Source organism: Bicyclus anynana, chromosome 15, assembly GCF_947172395.1.
Source record: "Bicyclus anynana chromosome 15, ilBicAnyn1.1, whole genome shotgun sequence".
NCBI lineage: Eukaryota > Metazoa > Arthropoda > Insecta > Lepidoptera > Nymphalidae > Bicyclus > Bicyclus anynana.
In genome coordinates this window covers 5195664-5216990 of record NC_069097.1, presented here as the reverse complement: position 1 = coordinate 5216990, position 21327 = coordinate 5195664, and the positions used below count along the sequence as shown (strand labels likewise).

The 21327-nt window shown below is 33.0% G+C and overlaps 1 protein-coding gene across 1 annotated transcript in view; it reads right to left on the bottom strand.

Annotated features, from left to right (window-relative positions):
- LOC112046569 (zinc finger homeobox protein 4) overlaps window positions 1-20068 on the bottom strand; it is a 188038-nt gene extending 167970 nt beyond the window's left edge. Inside the window, exon 1 of the mRNA XM_052885692.1 lies at window positions 19823-20068. The gene's annotated coding sequence lies outside the window, so the exon portion shown is untranslated. The remainder of the gene's footprint in view (window positions 1-19822) is intronic.
- Window positions 20069-21327: the final 1259 nt, after the last annotated feature.

The window sequence follows — 21327 nt, the reverse complement described above, 5'->3', positions numbered from 1 at the left end:
CGTTGTTGGATCGATAGCGGTAAAGTGTCGTACAACACTAATTAATCTTTCGATTGGTGTTTCATAGATTTAAATTAAATTAATTAATTTAGATTTTGTTTACTTCAATGTTTATAGGTTTTAGCGTTTCGTAATTATCATCTTCCATTTCATAATTTAACAAAATGAGAATTTAGGATTGAATTAATAAGCGTCCTGTTTCGTCAGTGTCGTTAAAATTTTCGTATGTTTATTTTATATTTATTATAGTTCAGTTATTGTATATGTTTAGTGTGTCCCCACCCTAAGCACGTTACATTTAACGAACAAAGTGGGAAAAATTTATGAAAATTAAATGTCATTCCGTAACAAAGGCCGATCATGTGCTATTGATGTAAAGCCCAGTTCACACGATACGATCGGCCGCTTTCGTGGGACACGAAATTGTGTTTTTTCAACACCAATTACGTAACTAAATGTGATGGAAAACAAAATCGTCGTCCAAACGAGCAGTAGTAAATACGAATCAAATTGTTATACGTTATTTTTGTGTGGATAAGACTTTTGTTGACATTTTTACTTTGACATATATCTGCGTATTGACCTTGAATAATGATCGGTCTCGCAGCATACATAATATACCTAGGTACCTATACTAATAAATATAAAGCGTCATTACTTTGACATTATTTAAGTGATGAGTGAAATAAAACAAAATTTATGAAAGTAAAAGAAGATCTGACATTTATTGCACTGTCAGGTGTTTTGAGTCACAATTGTTAATGTTGTGTTTAATTTAAAATGTTTATTTTTTTATATCAAATTCTATTATACGTAGAACAAAATATACTCGCACGTAGAAAGTATATATAATACGGTTTTACAGTCATCATCATCATCATCATCATCATTAACAACCGATGGACGTCCACTGGTGGACATAGGCCTATGTTTTACAGTACCTACATATATTCTATGGATATGACCTCGGCCTCCGATTCCGGAGGGTGTGGGTCCGAATCCGGTCGGGGCATGCACCTCCAACTTTTCAGTTGTGTGCATTTTAAGAAATTATATATTACGTGTCTCAAACGGTGAAGGAAAACATCATAAGGAAACCTGCATACCAGAGAATTTTCTTAATTCTCTGTGTTTGTGAAGTCAGCCAATCCGCATTGGGCCAGCGTGGTGGACAATTGGCCTAATCCCTCTCATTCTGAGAGGAGACTCAAGCTCAGCAGTGAGCCGTATATGGGTTGATAACGATGACGACATAGAATATACAGATACCTGATGCTACTGTATAAATAAAGCATCACAGTTGGTAAGTTTCTAACTGTAATACTCAGGTTTACCTACCACATTATTATCGTTTAGTGATAAAATTCCACAACAGATCATTTGAAAATATAACTTTCATAGTTGACAATGTTTAAAAGTACAAAACAACTAACAGTCTCGATTAAAATACGTAATTAACTTTACAAAAAAAGGCATCCCAATGCACAATGGCGGCGCAACACGTAGGTAGGTATAGAAAACGTAGCTGTGTCCACTTTTCTTACGACCGTAATCAAAACGTGATTGTCGCGCATTCCCAAAAAACTTTACTTAATTGTGTTGGGGCGATGATGATATAAACAGTAATTACCTCGACGACCAAAAATGTTATTAAAATACGCTTAACCGACACGCTTCGTGTATTCTCCGAGAGACGAGCAGGAATTTAAAAAGAAACCCGCACTCATGTTATAATGTAAGGTGACGATAGAAATTAGAGGCGTTTATGAAAATGATATTCTATTTTTTTCGTTTATTACTACTTTAAATACAGTAAGTCGAGCATTATAGCTAGCTAGCTACATTTTGTATTAAATATTCACCTGCGAACATGGGCTTTGTCGTCGCTATTATTGTTTTTAATGGCATACTGTATTTTTGATCGACTTTTTTAAACTTCAAGTTTTACAGCCATTAAAATTACTTAAGTAAATAAAATCAGTAAGTCCATAAATTAGTCCCATATCGATTAAAGAACCAGACTCCAGGTATACGATTATAGATTGACAGCTCGAACTTTTTACATGTACAAAGAATTTACAAAATTGGAACGGAGGTGAGACTAATTTGCAATTTAAGGATCCAACTCGAATTTCAAATTAAAGGTGTTAAATATAAATACGATAAGAATTTATAGATTAATAATTTGTAAGGTCTACATTATCGTAACGTGGACAAAAATACGAAAGAAAAAAAAAGATAAAGACCAAAACATGCAAAACTAAATTCAGACCGTAATATTATTAAAGTGAATGGGGGCCATTGAGAGATTTTAATGCAGTCCCCTGATCGCAAATCCGAAATCGTTAGTATTGGTATTAAAATATATTATACGAGAGTTTTAATGGTCATTAAAAGCCACACCTGTTCTGAGCAAGAAGCGTTTGAGGCGGTGCACTTTCGAGAATAATTATTAATAATTATTATGTAAAATTTTCGCGGCAGTCTCCGCCCGGGGGCGCTATTGTCTTAAGGTAATTTTTATTGGGCCTCAGATCCATGGACAATGGTGGCCGCGGGGTTAATTCTGTGCTTCGGATGCGAGCTTAGCTCGACGATGTGCAAACCCTTTTTGCGTTTATTGTGAATGGTGCACATGAATAACATGCACCACTAAAATTTCGACATATATTTTTAGTGACCCTGTGAGTGATATTTAAAAAGAAAACGAAAAAAATATGTCAAAGTAAAGTATTTTGCGCTTTGACTTATAATATTTTTTTTATAAATTTTTAACAGTTTTCAGCAACCATTTAAGGGAATCAAGATACCTGGGAATTTAGTACGAAATTACTCATGCTCAATGTCTTTGAACTAAACTCAGATGAAAATGGGAGTGTAAGTATGTCAGTTTATCCATTTTTTTTTAAAGGATGATAAATCTGTGTGTGTGAAATAGATTAATCTAAATTATTTGCTTTTCATCATCATGATCATCAACCAATTTTAATTGCTCACTACTGGACTCACGCTTTTTCTTCTGTAGGATGGCAACATTGACCTAACTAAAGATACACTGTTGCAACATAAAACTCGTTCTCGTCTACCTATTTTTTTTAAATACAGCACCGAATTAATATGACCATGCAATACCTATTATTTGCCCATAAGTAATTAAATAATAAAGTCCGATACAGATAAACAACATGAAAAACACCGACAACGAACTAATCCAGTCTGATTTACAATTACACGTAATTATAGGCCTTAACTATTAATTGCCTGCAATATTAATTATCACAAAGCGAAAATTCCGAAGATATGTGGGCAAATTAAACTGATTATTTTTTATACATAAAATAAATTGCGTTGTAAAATATTATTACACGGCACGTCGATTTTATTAGCGAATTTTGCTAGCTCACAGCCGCGACTTCATTTTTTATAAGTTTTAATATATTTTTTCGTGGGCATCTCTACTGATCTCACTGTGCTACAGAGATCAAGAATTAATTCTGCACCGAGACAATACGACCGTAATTTAGTATTCAATTAAAAAAATGTTTAGTAGTGTTAGTAGGTAGGTACTAATTACATTTTTTAACGTTAAGTAGTTTTTTTACGTAGGTACAATGTCAAAATTCATTAGTCATTTAGTGTAATCGTTCAATTTATCAAATGCAATTAGGTTGTGAATAATTAAACAAAAGCTGAATTTTAACAATTTAAATACTTGTCTACATACTTATTAGTATAAAATTTAACAGGTCATAAAATTAAATTTATTGTTGGTTTTGTAATCGCGAGCAATAAAATTATAATATTAATATTAATTGGCTCTCCAAGGACATTCATGCTATAAAATTTTCCGAAATTAATAAGTATCGTAATGTATAAACTATGTGTATACTACCTACAAAACTATGTATTTAGTTTGAAGAATAGCTATATACAATATGAATAGTTACATTGCTAAGAGTGTTAAATTCTAATGAAAATTTTCAGAACATGGAAACCATAGAGCTTTTAAAATGACAATGTATGTCCAATTATTATATAGTAAGCGATAAAATCGACAATGAAGTCAACGCTTCCATTAGTCGCTAAACAAAGTTATTAATGAACATGTCACTTTAGTCGAGATTGAATTAGCATGAACTGTGTTCTCGACACCTTGGTTATACATAGAGCAAACAGTAGTACTACGTCACATTTGTTTCCAACGCGACAAAGAGCTATTCTCGGTGCCTTTAAAAACTCAACCGCATCTGCAACCAAACTTAATTAAACTGACACTTGGAATTCATAATACAATTATTCACGCGCAATCGACTTGTACGCTGCAGTCTAGTGATGTAGCCAATTTGTATTGTCGTTATTCGACTACGAGACGACTACGTTTATTCTGACTTACGTAAATCTTCCTGCCTATATACTTTATTTTGTACGTTTAGTATTGTACGCACGAGTATTTCGGCTAATTTTAGTTATTAAGAAGAATGTTTTCTAGAATTCGTAGAATGTTTTTAATTTCATAACAAATCAAGTTTTTGCAATTTCGTATCATTCGTAAAATAGGTACTACTTTCAAGTTATAGTAAGATTTTAGCACAAACAACATCACTCGCCCATTTACTGGAACCAAGCTTTTAGAGAAATTAAAGAGTTTAATTATATTGTGAGATATAAAAAAAACATCAATAGGCAAATTTACTTATGTATTTACATGTTTTAGTGTTGTTCCTGGATACTAATCAAAACACTAAATATTTATCAGTGTTCCATTCTCCTAAAGTATTCGAATTTTAGGTACGTAATGTAATCATCTGATTAAAGTGTAATCGAATTTTATGCGGATAATCGATATTGGTAACATCACTAGAGCATTCTACATAACGCTTTGCGGAAAATAGTCCACTGTCTTCGGACTTGTTTAAAGGAAGTTTATAAATAAGGATAATATTAACATAAACAATGAAATCGAGCCTCTTAATTCTGCATTCTTATTCCTTTTCTGTATATAATAGAGCTGTTACAGCTGCTTGTTTCAACGATCCGAAATATTTTCTTTTAGTAGACTTTGGGTCGCATCCATTTAGTTCTTTATTTATATAACATGACTAGCTGACGCCGCGCGGTTTTACCCGCGTGGTTCTCGTTTCCGTAAGAATACGGGGATAATATATAGCCTATAGCCTTCCTCAATAAATGGGCTATCTAACACTGAAATAATTTACCAGTAGTTCCTTAGATTAGCGCGTTCAATCAAACAAACAAACTCTTCAGCTTTATAATATTAGTATAGATTTATAACACGAACAGGGTATATGAATAGCTTCTTTCATTTAAAATAAAAAAGTATTGCGTTCGGGAAATACCTGTATTTAAAACACCTAAAAATATATATTGAGGTCTTAAATTAAGGAATGTCAGATACGAGTAGGTACTTACTAGGTATGCTAAATTACTACTTTTTTCTTTTACATACTAGTTCCTATTTAATTATATTTTTATTTATATTGTTAACATAATTTACTCCCTACTCATAAGGTATTTTAGTTAATTTGATGGTAGGTGAGCAAAATTTAACGCATTTGAGATAAAGACGTATGCAGGCTGCAAGCAATTAGCATACTATCATCAGAACAGTAAGTATTCACTATTATAACACTATTATAAATTATATATTTACAGTTTTAAATTCAAATCAGATAGTTAGCAAAGACTATGAAACAATTGAACTAACGGTTACACCTTTTCTTCGTGTTGGTTATATTCCCATAATTGTCATGCAATGACCGCTTATCGCCATAGTGCGGTATCGATTATTTAATAGCAAATATTGATAACGTTTTGGGAGTTATCTACTATCACTAATTATTCTAAGATAACCCGCTATTACGGCAGTGAAGTGCCTTGACAATGTGTCCACTTGGCTAATCTGGATATATGTAGGTTACTTTTCAAATAAAAAATGTTAATGGATACTGGGCGTTTTGTAAAATGAAAATTTTACTTAAGAATGCTGAACTACCTACTAAGATTTTTTAATAGTAAGAGTTAACTTGATGGCTCACCTGATGTTATGTGGAAAACCATGGCTTATAATGGAGCAAAACTTCATGCATCAGCTAATACTCTTTGAAGGAATACCCTGTACACGTCAATATGAGGCACAGATATGGCAGAGGCACATGATGTGTGCACATTTAATTTCGCCGGCAACCATACTTCAAATTGAAACACAGCAATATTGGTTGCCAGCTAAAATAAACATGGCGGTGAGGTGGTACTTTCCCTAATAAGCTTTAATAAGACTATGACATATATCTATCTAAATTTTGGTTAGGGAAAATATCAAGATACCTACGTATTATCTGTTATAACAGTTTTATAGGTTCCGGCTTAAGCATCTAATTGGTGCACTATAAGTAGGTAGGTTCGAGAATATTATAAAAACAGTAGATTAGATTATATGGGAAATCTTTTAATTGCACTAGGTGTTAAATGTGTTTGGTCATACACAAAATGTATTTTTTTTAATGTATCTACAAACATTCATTAACTAATGTTATCTAATAACTTTGAATTAATGATAATAAAATACTTCTGCAATAACACTCTAGGTTCAGTAAGTTAAATTAGCATTCATAGTTAATTTTTATCAGATAAATGAATTCAAAGTTATCATAGCCAGTAGTAAGTAACATTTTGCTTTGTAACGCATGCGGTTGCTGCGGTAATATGAGATCAGCTTTACATCATATTTTAAGGATTGGCAAAATAATCACACATTTAGGGAATAATTTCTTTTTAATAACTACCTCCACTATAACCCACTTACCGTGACTTTGCTGTCTATCATTGAATGTAACTTCCTTTGGGAGATATTACAGGACAAACAAACATACTAGTCCACAAAAATCTCAAGAAGTTTCGTCGGCAATAGGCGGCTACAAAGGAAGCAATTAATGGGATTAGAGGCAATTAGTATCTACTTAACGTTTACTGTAATTATAAAAACGCCGATAGGTATTTATCTGAAAGATATAAGCAATATAAGGGGGATTATACGCGGCACATTATCTTTATTAATTTTTTGTTTTATAATTATATTGTATCTTTTATGATTTTATAATTATATTGTACCGAGCCATTATTATTGTTATAGGTAAGTAATTATATTGTGACGTAGGTACATTTACCTAATCTTACGGAATATACTCACCTTTTATTTCTTATAATACTTTATCAAAAATATTTTTAATCAATCTTACGTTTTAATAATTTTGTTTTTTACCTATCATCTAATATAGAAAATCAGTGATTCAAGGATTGAATCCAGGATCTCTCAGTTTGTAAAGAAACACATCAAAAAGTAAATTTAAAAACAAATAGATAAGTAGGTACGTAAGTATATAAAAAATAGACAAAATAATTTGAAGTAATCCTATCTGGGTAAATAATGAATGATAAATATCTTAATAAGATTATACCAAACTACTCATAAGATACTTATTTATATTATCAGGTTTAAAAATGAAAAATATAAAATTCTCTTTGCTCAATTATTTTATTGTTTTAAAGCTTTTGAGGCACACAAATGCTAATGTAAGAGTATTTAATCATAAAATCCTAGACATAAAAAGTAAGTAATAAGTATTTATTTTTAAGTCTAACAACAAAACAAACTATCACACATTATTTTAAGTAAGTAGATATTAAATGAGTGTATTAGCACATTTTATTGCAAATTTTAAAATTATAAACTAGTTTAAGTACCTACTTAGTGTGAAATTGCATTCACCTCTTAAGATTAATTTGTATCTAACTACAGCACACTTGATGTTAAGTGGAATCATAGAGTTTCACCTTAGGCAGGCACGAGCAATATCACCAATAACTTCACTCAAGAATGGAGTATGATTCCGCTATTCGATGTAATAACGCCTATAACAAGTTTTATTAGAACTTTTTTCCAATGGGATGCCAAAAATAAAATGTACGAAGTTACAACAACGAAGTGTAACAGCGAAGTTGCTATAGAAATCAGCGATGTGACATCGCTGCAAACTTTGCAGAATGCAGGGGCTGGAATCGAATCATTGACGTCTTAATAATAGACTCACAATCAGCGACCAAAAAACGTCCTCACTAAATGAGTAACTTTTGGGTGGACTTTTAGGTGATGAGTGCCAACGAATCATTTTCATTCGTCGAAGGTTTAATTTGCTCTGAATTTGGGGTTTTATTGGATAGTGCTTTAATATTGAACTTTAAGCAAAGGTTAAGATTAACTCGTAATTTCCATTAACTATTCTAAAACTGTCAAAACACACAGGTGAACAGTTTTTAATTGAAATTTTCTAAATGATTTTGTCTCTATCTTTATTAACATCTCGATCGAACCCATATTTGTCTAAAATTAAAGTGTGAAATAGATATTGTATATATTAAATTATTTTGTTAATAATTTTGAGTAAATATTTTTATAATTTGTTGTTTAAAGATACCTATTTAAATAATTTAAGTATATCAATTGTTTAGAAGTTAAGAAAATGCAAGTAGGTAAATGAAAATAAAGATAGAAAAATAAAAAGCAATTATACTTACATACCTATAGTCTATATAATAAATAAGGCGTAAATCTCTACGACATCAACATGTAATGGCTCCAAGATTCACATTTGCCGCGAGCACTTTTCAATAACCAAAATATTATTATTTAAGATTCGTGTAGCCGTTACGGAATCGTAAATTTATTTTACGCCACCTAAAGCGAGCAAGCCGACAAATTGGTAATAGATCGACACGATTTTAGATTTATGATCTCATCTAGTTCGTTTTACTCTTATTTTTAGGGATTAATCAAAAAGTGGTGAATAAATATCATGACCTAACAAATGAACTAACTAAAAATGGCTATGTACCTAGTTAGTCTGTACGCCGTAGAAGTAGGTACGAGCGGATTACCAGCAAAATCTCTCTATAACTTGCTTAAAGACCTTGGCCTCTCTAGAAGTGCAGCTAGTTCTATATTAGAACGAGTATCCAAAGCTGCTCTAATAGGATCTTACCAAATTTGGACAGGTAGGGAGAACAACACGAGCAGAGAAGGGGAGTGTTGATCGATTGTCAAGGAATTCCTTAACCCTACATCCAGTAGTCACAAGTCCTGGACTTTGCTTGGTGTTTTTCTCTCTACCACGCGATGGACCCGGCACCTGCACGGTGAATCCATGGAATGCTAACATATTCGTCTCAAAAGTATATCTGCGTCAAATTGTCTTTTGTATTTTAACACAGAACAACAAATATACCTACTCGTAGATACGAAATATTGGGAAGTTTCCAAACATTTATGGTAATAACTTATAATATTTAGTCTTCTTACTTACTTGTAGCGAATTTCTTTTATAGTTTATTCTTATAATCATATTTTTAATACCTGTATCGTTAATAAATGTTTATTAGGCATTTCATCGTACTTCTATGTAAGAATTATAATATTTACCAGCGTGCTATATTTAAATTTAAAATAATTTATTTTTAAGTTAACATTAGTGAGTAGTGACTCTACCGTCAGCCCCTTCATTCTGTAAAGTTATAGCGATGGTGATACCTACTCGTATCCATGGCAACTTCGTTGTTAGGCGAAAATTACATCGACGAGTAGAAAATAACAGAATCCCCAGTTCTGAAAGTATATTCATACGAGAGCCGGTAAGTAACGCACGTAAAGCTGTTGTTATTTTAAAAGTAGCTGCTGCTATAAGTTAATGCTATTAAACCCACTAAAGACTTTTTATACTAAAATTGTATTTTTTTTAATTTATCGTATCGTAGACTTTTTAATGAAAAAACAGTTTATAAGTCAGCCTGTCTAATTGTCCATAGAATTTAAATTAACATAAACTAAATTTTCATTATTAAGTGTAGTTATAAAAATTGCAAAGAGCAAAAAACAGTTAATTAATGACCAATATCATTATTTGCGGTATAATTAATGAAACACCAGTCGATGTTATTACAAAATTACTGGCTGCTAAAATTCCATGGTCCCTCATACTTGCGGAGTTATTAATATTGGCAAATAGCAAAAACTTCAACTTTATTGACTACATGTTCAGTGGCATAATTAATTTAACACCAGCCGATGTTATCACAATGGCGAATAGCATGAAGTTGTTTTTGTCAATAGTTATAGAAGCCTGCGAGAGTCAGACATACTTATCTCATTTTATGAAGGTTGAAAGTTTGCTAGCCTTTGCCCTAACCATAGGTAGTCATTTACGGAGTTTGAGCCGTGGTGGCTTTAGGGTCTAGTATAAAACGTAGGTATATTTAACGGCAATTGTCCAAGTATAAAACGTATTTTTTTGATATTTTTTACAGGATATAGAAAGAAAAAGAAAATTATTTTTATTCGGTCATTTAAACTTCAAACTAAGCTAAGCTACAAAAATTGCAAAAAGAAAATTATTTTTATTCGGTCATTTGAACTTTAAACTAAGCTAAGCTACAAAAATTGCAAAAAGAAAATTATTTTTATTCGGTCATTTAAACTTCAAACTAAGCTAAGCTACAAAAATTGCAGATATTGAAAAAGCTTACTGACCAAATAAAGGACTCCCACTCAGCGTAAATCTGCAGCTAGCTGCAGCGCTGTTTTTAGTGGAAGCGTTAAAAAGGATACCTACTTATCATGAGGAATTACGGCTCCAGTCGTTAAATCTTTAGATTTACCTTTAAAAAAAACTTAAACGATGTTTTTGAAGTGTTCGGCAGCCAAGCTAGTGACATAGTGATATAGTTGAGGACATAATGTCTCTCCTACTATGACCAGGAAATTGGAAAAAAAATACGCTGTATTAAAATACTTGGACGTTTGAAACCTTTTATATTCCAAAGTCACAGTCCAAATGCTATACATAATTGGCTACCATACTCACCTATGTTAGGTGCATAGACTGACGAACTTTCAGCGTTCTTAAAATGAGGTATGTGTTGCCACCGCAGGCTCTTGGTCCATTAAGTGCGCGAGTTGAAATCGATCGTCGAAAGAATAGCATCGGCCCGGCAAGTTCGACGGCTGGCCTTGGCGGAACCAGTTCGTCTCGTCCGAAACACCTCGGGGCAATTATTCAATAAAACAAAAGCATCTCCCCACCTTTACGTCACATCGAGAAATGCTGTCAGATTAATTTCGGTTTAATTAGCGAATTTCACCTGCTTCACCTCTGAATATGGTGAACTCACCTGTTTTGTGTGAATCGTCAAAGATTTTTGTACGTTTGTAATATGTAATTAGTAAGTGACAGTGGTCTTTCGAAGTAGCATTTTTGTGCTATTTTCGCCGCAATAAAAAAAAGAATAATAATATTATTTTGTTACTAGTTACTTTGCAATTGCACGTTGTAAAGTCAACTTCTCCTAAGGATGCTCCGGTTTCGGAGTGAAACGTACGTAGAAAGTATTTTTTCGGACCTAGGTGACTTTGTCGCATGGGTTCGTCGGCTTTTCGCGGATGATAGAAAAATAAATAAATTATTTTAAATTCATGATGTACTCCCGCAAAGTAACGCCTGCTTCTATCCATCTACTATTTCGTCAACGATTACTTAACTATGAAAAAAAATATGCATAGTAATTAATTTTGTAGAATCACAAGGTCGATTTGTGTACATATTATCTAATTGTACAATCAATTTGTATTTGTGTTTACCCGCGAAATATAGCATGAGCATACGTAAGCGTTATTGTCGACATGACAACAACAAAACTCGTTATTATTCGGTATCGCAATATTATGTTATTTATTAGTCATTCAATTTAAATTATTAAAAATACTAAAAACCATATTTGGTTTGTCTGTACATACCTAGGTGTAGTTTGAAAAAGCCGTATTACCTACATTGCATGCTATTTTAACCGCCTTATTCCTACTTTATTGATCTCCTAATGGTCTTTCTCTCCTTTCCCTTCTATCTACGAATTGGATAGCAAATTATATCTGGAGATACCCTCATCACACATAACATATAGTTCTAGTACCTACTTCATACTCACATTTTGAGTATGAAGTAGGTACTAGAACTATAGAAGATTTTTTTTATTTTTTTTTATTTTTATTGTTTACAAGTTGTTAGCCCTTGACTACAATCTCACCTGATGGTAAGTGATGATGCAATCAAAGATGTAAGCGGGCTAACTTGTAAGGAGGAGGATAAATATCCACACCCTTTTCGGTTTCTACGCGACATCGTACCGGAAATGCTAAATCGCTTGGCGGTACGTCTTTACCGGTAGGGTGGTTAACTAGCCACGGCCAAAGCCTCCCACCAGCTAGACCTGTACCAAATTAAGAAAACCTCAATAGGCCCAGCCGTGGATCGCACCCAGGACCTCCGTCTTGTAAATTCACCGCGCATACAACTGCGCCATGGAGGCCGTCAAAATTTCTTGTAAGGTTTTATTTCAAAAACAAGCTTTTGACACAAGACACTAAGGACAGGCACACTTCATTAACTTAACTCCTATTCTTATTAAAATTAGTAAAATACATAATATAAAGGAAACTCCGCAATTACCCTTGGAAATGTATTATTAGGAACCAGTAAAGTAGAACATACAATCAGTTACAAATAACCCTCCAAGCGGTACAATCTAAGGCTCTATACAGACACGTGTGTCACGAAACGGGTCCCATTATCAAGCGTTCCTACAAAAGAAACCTTCTGGCACGAGTCTGAAAAATAAACCACGAAATTTGATATGGCACAGGGCATTAGAGACGCCTCTCCGAGACTTCAACCATTGTGACTCCTAGGCGCGAGCCATACGAAATATTTCAAATGCAAATCGTGCTTACGCCATGAATGTAATAGTTCTTCGTGTCCCGCGCACGCGTCGCATACACCGGAAACAAATTATCATACCCTTATATGTGTATGAAAAAGAAAAAACTTATTGATGTTACCGGGCACAGATAAATTGAGCTAAACGAGAAAATGGAACCAGTGTGTGGACTGTAATCGTTTGAACACACAACCGTCGTCGGTGCCAACAATATAAATACCTATTTTGTCAAAACCGTTAGAATTATTATCTCCATACAAATTTTCTTATCCTTGACAGATGATTTCTAAACGTTAGTAAGCGTTACATGTTATTCACAATTTTAAATAAACGGTATTTTTTTTATTTAAATAACAGTTTTGTAGAACAAACATCAATGGATTTCGTAACAGTCGCCGTCAGTTGACGTCGAAATTTCGGTAATCGATTCCCTCAGCGCCATGTTTGTTGACATTTGCGTACAGTGCGACCGTTGTTGGACGAGAATTTATGATCTTACATGTGAATTTGAAAAAAGAATGTACGAACTTAGAACATTTATAAGTAGCCGATGCAGGTGACACGCGCCGTTCTAACGGTTACATGAATTTGAATTTGGAACTCATTGATAATTCTTTTTCAGCTTTATTTTTTCTCGTAGAGATGGCAAATGTATTACATCGTACAGCCAAACTCATTTATAATGCGAATTGTTTTGTCGGTTAAGTTGTGTGACCTCACAGTCGACCTATCCTGTTAGTGTTATAAAAACTTCTTGTAGAACACGCTTATAAGTTTCAGAGGTTTGTATCGAGATCGAACGAGTAGAGAGTCGTTGCGTATAATAATGCAATGTATCTAGGTGAAGTGCCGATGCCCTCAGGTCACCGACTTTAGGCATTATCAAGTAGGTATTTTGAATAAATACGCTATTTACGGTAGACATCTTTGCAGATGCCTATCTAATATCAAATATAAATTTAAATAAAATATCCTTTTTATATTGAGTAAATTATTCATATCTAAGTAAGTATAGTAAGTTTTTTTTTTTTTTTTTGGAGAAAGGTACTAACTAACTATACCAATTTTTATTTACAAAGATACCTATCTCTATTTTTTATTTATTAATAAACAAGTATTATAAGAAATTGAGTTTGACCCTAAATAGGTATGTCAATATAAAAAAAAGACAATAAAATTTTTAAAACTGCTGGATTGCATTGCAAAATAAGTTAATAAGAAAGCTTTTAGATTAATTAGGTACCAATGTTATTTCATTTGGAATCTTACTATAAATACGTTGTTCCGAAGACAAATAGGTACTAAAAAGTGTTATCTTCCTATCTTTGGTCCATCTCAACGAGCCGTCACGATGGTCCTTATCTGTGAAGTGTCTGTGCCGCACATTTCCCAGGCCGATAAACTCGGTTCCACTACCGGCCAATAGATGGCGTTGTGTGTCGCGGCAAAACACATCACGTGAAATACTTTAATAAAAACTTTATCATTTTTTAGCTTTTACATTGCTTTTAAATACCTATACTAAATAAAAAAACACTATTAAAAATTTATATTAGTTAATTAGGGCTCTAAAGTAAAAACCTCACTTTTTGTTGATTCATTACTGACTTAGCTTTAATTTGTATTATTATATTTCAGTATTTTTATAGTTAAAAATAAACAATTTAAAAATAATAAATTTAACACCTACTTACGTACCTACCTAGTTTCCCAGGCAATTATTATTATATCGGTGTCAGAACAAATTTATGTTAAATTAAAATATCTGTTAATTTATTATTAGATAGGTAGGTACCTAATCTGTTTATCAATTCAAAACACATCTTGTTAAACTTTATTAACTATTTTACATAAAATAAATTGTTTCATGAATGAATTTACAGCTTATGTGGGACAAATATGTCCCAATATGTTTTTTATTACATTTTAACGATATTTTTTCATAGTCTGTTAAAAACTTATATCCTACTCGTAGGTACCTATGTACCCAACCCTTTGTATGAGTGGGTATGGCAATAATACAATGAGCGGACATCGAATCCAAGACATTAAGCTCAACTTACGCTAACGAAAAAACCAAGTTTAGTTCATTTTAAGCTTTAAATTTATTTATGCTAAACAATCTAAATAAGACTCACACTTGTCACTTTCTTAACTTTTAAAAACTCTAATTATAAAACGGACGAAAGGGATATGAAGTACCATTTAATGTGAAAGAAAATCCACTTGTTAACGATAGGAAACTGTATTTTAAAATCCTACAAGAATACCGCTATCTTGTGTAAAAAGGGAATCATGAGCTTAAAAGTTGTAGAGCGAGCTATAGCCGCAACTTCACTCACGTGAATTTCAGTTTTTCTCAAATTCTACGTTAACTAGGTTTGGGTTTTTCCAAGAAAAATCCCGTGTCTATCCATCTATTCCAAATTGTAGTTAAATATTCAGCCAGATTCAAAAGTAGCAGCTTGAATCAAACAACATACACACACAAAATCTTTCACCTTAATGTGTAACAATATTCTTTATTTCTAACAAAATACTTAGTAAAAATCATAATCAAAATTCGTTATTTTCAAGTGAGCTTAGGGAAACTTTTGAAATGTGTTTGCCTATTTGACTCTACCACAGTTACGAAAGGCAGTTTCTGCTGAGAAGAACCAGAAATAAAGAATAATAACTCTACAGTTGCTCTTTTAAAATCATAATTCTTTGCAAATAGTATGGGAAGTAAATCGATTTTCATACCGTCGGTGGAGCTATTGTGTTATTCGCACCAGCCCATGCGCCTACGCAGTTATATCAATTATAGTCTGCTCTGTAATAAATTAAATATTGTTTGATCACTGATACGGATCTGAGGTCGTTTTGATTAATGACTATATCTGTCCCGAATATCGTCTGGCCGATATCGGGACGGGTCGGCGTGATCTCGCAAGATGGCCGCCCCGTTGCGCGGGGAATGCGCGCGCGCAAGGCGTTTGTATTAAAAAAGTAAAATTCTAAATTCGAACAATAGGATTTTTTTTAGTAAACAAAACCTTGAAAATACCACATATAAAATAACTACGTGCAGAATTTAAGTTTATTTAACCATATCGCATCAATTTATAAAAAAAAATCCAAAAAATTATGTTATTTTGTTGAGTTATTTAATTTAATAACGTGCCCAGAGGAAATATTATCAGAAATAATTAAATAAATTTGAAGTGAATATTAAACGTTTCTCACTAACACCCTCTAAAATTAAGATTAAAAATATGTAAAAATGCATATCTACTTTAGGTGGGTATTTATATCCCTATGAGAAGACGGTGCAGTTACCTCAAGCCTTACCATTGGTTATTTCAACAGAGCTTTACTTACACTACCTACTATAAGCACGTTTTCATTTTATTCATCATTTAAGTTAGGTTCATACCTATCTATATCTACTTATTTTATTACACTAGTGAGAAATTGTGAAACAGGAATAAAATTGATACCAAAAATATAATTAGTACCTATATGAATATAATGCGAAAGCCATAGTTTTGGACTATTAGGTCAACGAAAGTCACATAAATTTCTTAATGTGGGCCCTTAATTACGAATACGAAAAAGACAAGGTTTACTGTATTTTAAGCATGTGAGTTAAATTAATTAATTGTTAATGCTTTGTTAATGCTTTGAATGCAAAATATGTTAATTTGAAAAGGTTTCATTTCAAACAAGTTGTAACTTTGTTATACCGTCAATCTATCACTTTACTTGAGATAGGGTCAGATGACCGATTGATGAACACTTGTACAGTTATTGTAGGTATGTTTTATTATTATACAGAATAGGGATGGGCAGTTTTTTAAATAGTATAATAAATAAGAGTATGCTATAGTAAAGCATTTTCGTAGAAGTAACAGGGTATCTGAGATTATTACTTTAGGAGCTACAGGGATTTAAAGGGCATACTCGTATTTCCGGCGCAGCCACGGTTAAAAACGCTCTATAGTAAACGCACGAAAGAATGACATCGTCGATGCGTGAAATCGTTAGATTTGTATGGGCGTTCACACAAAATTACAAACATCTTTGTTATTTGTGCATTTATGTTTATACTTCATTTGATGAAAAATCTTGAATGCTTGAAGCTAAAAATGTAGGTATGATTATTCATCTAATTACGTTAATAGATTTTTGATTAATTTAATATTTTTTAATCTTAAGTAAAACATCCCGACAATTCATGTTTTTATGGATTAATTTTGCCTTGTTTAAGTATCTACCCAAATGTCTCATAAGAACCAATATATTCAAACCTAGTCATCATCCCTATTGTCTGTGGTAATTGTCATTGTGAAAACTGTAGCAAAATTGTACCTACATTAATATAGGTACTTAAATCCAAGAGTGTAGTTGCAGGAGGAGGGAGGAGCAAGTTGACAATACTAAGAAGGTTGAGAATATTAATTTGTATTGTAGGTAGAGTTAAGAGCATGCAGCTATAAACTACCTAAAGCACTATAGGTACCTCTATAACGATTGTTATTTGCAATGCAAGTCGACTGAACGGCCTTAGGACTTTGGTTGTTTTGCATTTGGCTGCATTTTTTTATATCTAAGTGGGCAGCTAAACCCCACTGCCCACCCTTATATTCTATTTTCTTGAAGAATTAGCTCCTAACAAGATAAATGATTTTGACCGTTAAAAAGTCTTAGAGGACAGTTTGAGAGAGCACTGTTCTTAATTTCCATTTTTGTCTATGCTTTGATTATTATTGACGTTTGGTTGAAAAAAGAATACTGTACAGAGCTGGCGCGATAAAATACCTATAAATATTTTCATTTATGTTCCTATTATTATGATGAAGCTTTTTAATGTGATTCCTTGTAAGATCTCATGAAGGTCGCATGCTGCAGGGAGTTTTTTTATAGAGAGGTAAGTAGTGTTTTTAAAATTAGTCATAAGAAAATCATTAGGTGTAAATTAACAGTGCTAATAGCCGGAAAACCCTGAAATTATACTTAATCATATAACAAATTAATTACGGTCTACATTATTTTTTCAAGGTAATGCCCCTTATTTAGAAAATCGACATAAAACCAATGATAATATTTATTTACTTAAGAACATAAATAACATAAATTAAATATGTAATTATACTTTAATATCATATCTACTTAATAATTAACTATTAATAGTGTATTAGTCTATGTTATTAATGCTAAAAAACCGGAAATTATCTGGAAATGTCTAGATAATAGTACCCACAAATCGCCTACTTTGGCATGGCATTTGTTTTTTAAGTAAGTCTAATAATTTTAAATAAGATGATTATAATTTTGAAAAAACATGAAGTAGGTACCTAATTAATATAATGTTGTGTATAGTTTGTAAAACTAAGTATTATTTTTATTTTTAAAAAATTCCGAAGAATTAGATGCCGACTTCGAAACTTAAGGAAAAAAAAGGTAAAGAATCTAGTTTATCTAGAAGTCTACGTACCTACGAGAAGATCTTTCCTACTGGAACCTTTACCTTATTATCGTGTTTTATATCTTTCCTATTTAATTAATTATGTAGGTACTTATATGTAGGTACTTAAAGTTATAAACGCATAGGCAGGCTGCATTTTTCCCAAAAAAAAACTGAACTTCACGCAACAAAGTCGCGGGCATTCGCTAGTATTTAATAAATATAAATCTAATAAGAACATGGATTTATTTATGTTCATATAACTGATTTCATTTTAACTGCAAGTAGGTAGTTAACAATCGCATGTGTTTCCAATATAAAAAATATCGATTCCATTTCAAAATTAAAATCTTATTACGACTTGCTATAAAAATAAATTCTATTAAATTTTTATGGGCTTTGTATGTTTACAACATGGGATCCCTAAAAATTATTTGGAACTGCTAAAAATCGCTTGGTTTTAAATTTTATGCTGATTAGCGTGTGCCAAATTAATGTTTTGCGACGGTCGTTTGGACCTTGCGTCTCGTAAAAAGATTCCCTTCGCATAAATATCAAGCTAACTTTGCAATAAAATAACATAAACATCACCTAATTCACTTCAAATTATCCGTTTTATAGTTGATACCGAGTTGAGATAATTTATTTGAATAACTTCTTATTGAATATTAGATTCACGCTACATGAGAATTTTGTGTGATTTATGTGTGTACAAAACTCTCTTTTTTAATTAATTCTTCATATTCATACAGCAGCGGTAACTAAGATTTATTAATTCCCATTTGATTATTAATTCATGTAGAGTTGAGATAATTTATCTGAATAACTTCTTATAGAAAGTATTTACGCTATAAATCTTGGGTTATTTGGGATAAGACTGTAAAACACTCGTAAATTTTACATACACTTCATACACATGAAGCGGCGGTAACTAAGTTTTAGTTGATTATTTATTATTTCACATTAATAATTGGTTGATGTAGAGTTGAGCTAATTTATTTGAACAACATTTATTTCAAGTTGAATCAACTTTACGCAACATGAGAATATTGTGTGATTTGATTTCTAATAGGATTCTAACACTCTTCCATTTTTTTTTGTAAGTAGGTAATATCTACTTAACTTGTTGGTTTTAATGAGAAATTTAGAATTAATCACTAATTAGAAGATATTTTTCTTGGAATTTAAAATACTTGAAAATTTTGTTGCGTTTCCGAAATTAAAAAAGAAATAAAAATTCGCTTATTGGTACACTAATAATGTTGTATTCTATTCAACCAAAAATATAAAGATGTGTGGATTTTAGAGATTAGTTAAAACTCTACACCCGATTGTTTTGTTGAAATTTAAAATACGTTGTCAGATAATTTGGTTCCCGCACTTATCAAAACAAATCCGCGGTCGGTATTCCTTGAACTTGAACAAGATTTGATGGTAAAGTTTCACTAATAAGATCTAAAACTGGCATCTCATACTCTATCTCCGTGAAAAGTGTGAGTCTCGTTAAAAAAATAATGAAATGTAAATAATAATAACCTGTGAGCATCGCCTGCGGAACACCGCTAAGCACGTATTTGCGGCATAACAGGCAGCCACTAGCACTTGTCCAATATTCGTATAACTCAAACAACACTTGGGTGATCAGTCAAAACACAAAAACGGGCACGATAACACTGAACTGTTAATGAGGAACTGGTGTTGATGAGCTTGTATCGTTCGGGTTGTAGGGCGGACGCGCGCGACGTAACACTGTCGACGGTCGCCGGCACACTGCGCGGCCGGTCGCGGCTGCCCCCCGCTCTGCGCCGCCGCCCCCCGCGCGAGAGGGCGGGGCCCGAGCGAGGCGAGGCGAGCTTAATTACGCTTAGCGGGCGAAGCGGGACGGCGATAGAGTGGGCGCGAGCTATTAGCGCGCGGAGAGCGGGACGACGCTCGTCTTAAGTATTTTGTATAAGTAATGAGGGGCGCGCGGGGGTGAGACGCGGCGGGGGAGCCAGGCGCATCTCCCGCCAATCTTTAATGTTGATTACGTCCGCCGCCGCCTCTGCGCCTCGCTCATTAACGCGGCCACGCCTCGGCGTTAATTACTTCAAGTAATTGCGGATCCGACAACAATTGCTTTTTACGCGGATTCCGCGATACGAGATTTCTTCTCGGCTCGTTGCTCTGATGGCCGGAGACCCTTAATTGGTCAGTTTGTGTAATAAAAAATAATTATTATTTTTGTAATTTGCATGGCAGGTTGTAGGTTTCGTATTTATTGTTTCTCCTCTAGTTACTTAAATAACATGGTCCTGTGAACAATCACCATCTCGTTATGTAGAAACAATAAGGCAATCTCTTTAGATAGGTAGGTATCTACCAAAAAGAAAACAAACTCAATCAAGGACAAAAAGATTAGTACTTTTGTCCTGCTAGATACCTATTAGGTACCAACCTCCAACCTGACTACTAAACTTACCTACCATTTAGGATCAGCATCACTTTTACCAGTAGGTATCTAGGTACATCTAGGTGGCTTATTTAGGTACTAGGTAGCTACCTAGATACCTAAGTCAAATAGGTACTGACTAAGTCACTTTACCATGAGGTAAGCAAGAAGCTTATTAGAATCGAACTAAACTCGAGAAGTTCTAAGTCCAAACTCATTCCCTTTGGACTATTGTGGTATCTAAGGAGTTTCGGCGGGAAAATCGTAGGAATCACAATGTAGCGTTTATTTTCCTAAATTTGTTGCATTTCATAGTTTTATTGCCTAATTTAGAATGCATTTTATTAAATATAGGTACCCTACCCTAGTTCTGTAAAGGTGCACAAGTGAAATGGAGCTTGAAGAGCATTATAAGCAAATAAAAATTATTACTTGACGACTGACTAAATGTATTGCGAAGCCAAGGAATTTTCCATTTTACAGTTTGTACTTATGTAATACCTGCCTTAATTAAAAAAAAATGCATATGGGCTGAGAAATTATCAGCTTTTATTAAATTATAGGTAGGTACAGGTCTGCTCATTTATTTATTTATTTATTTATCTATTTA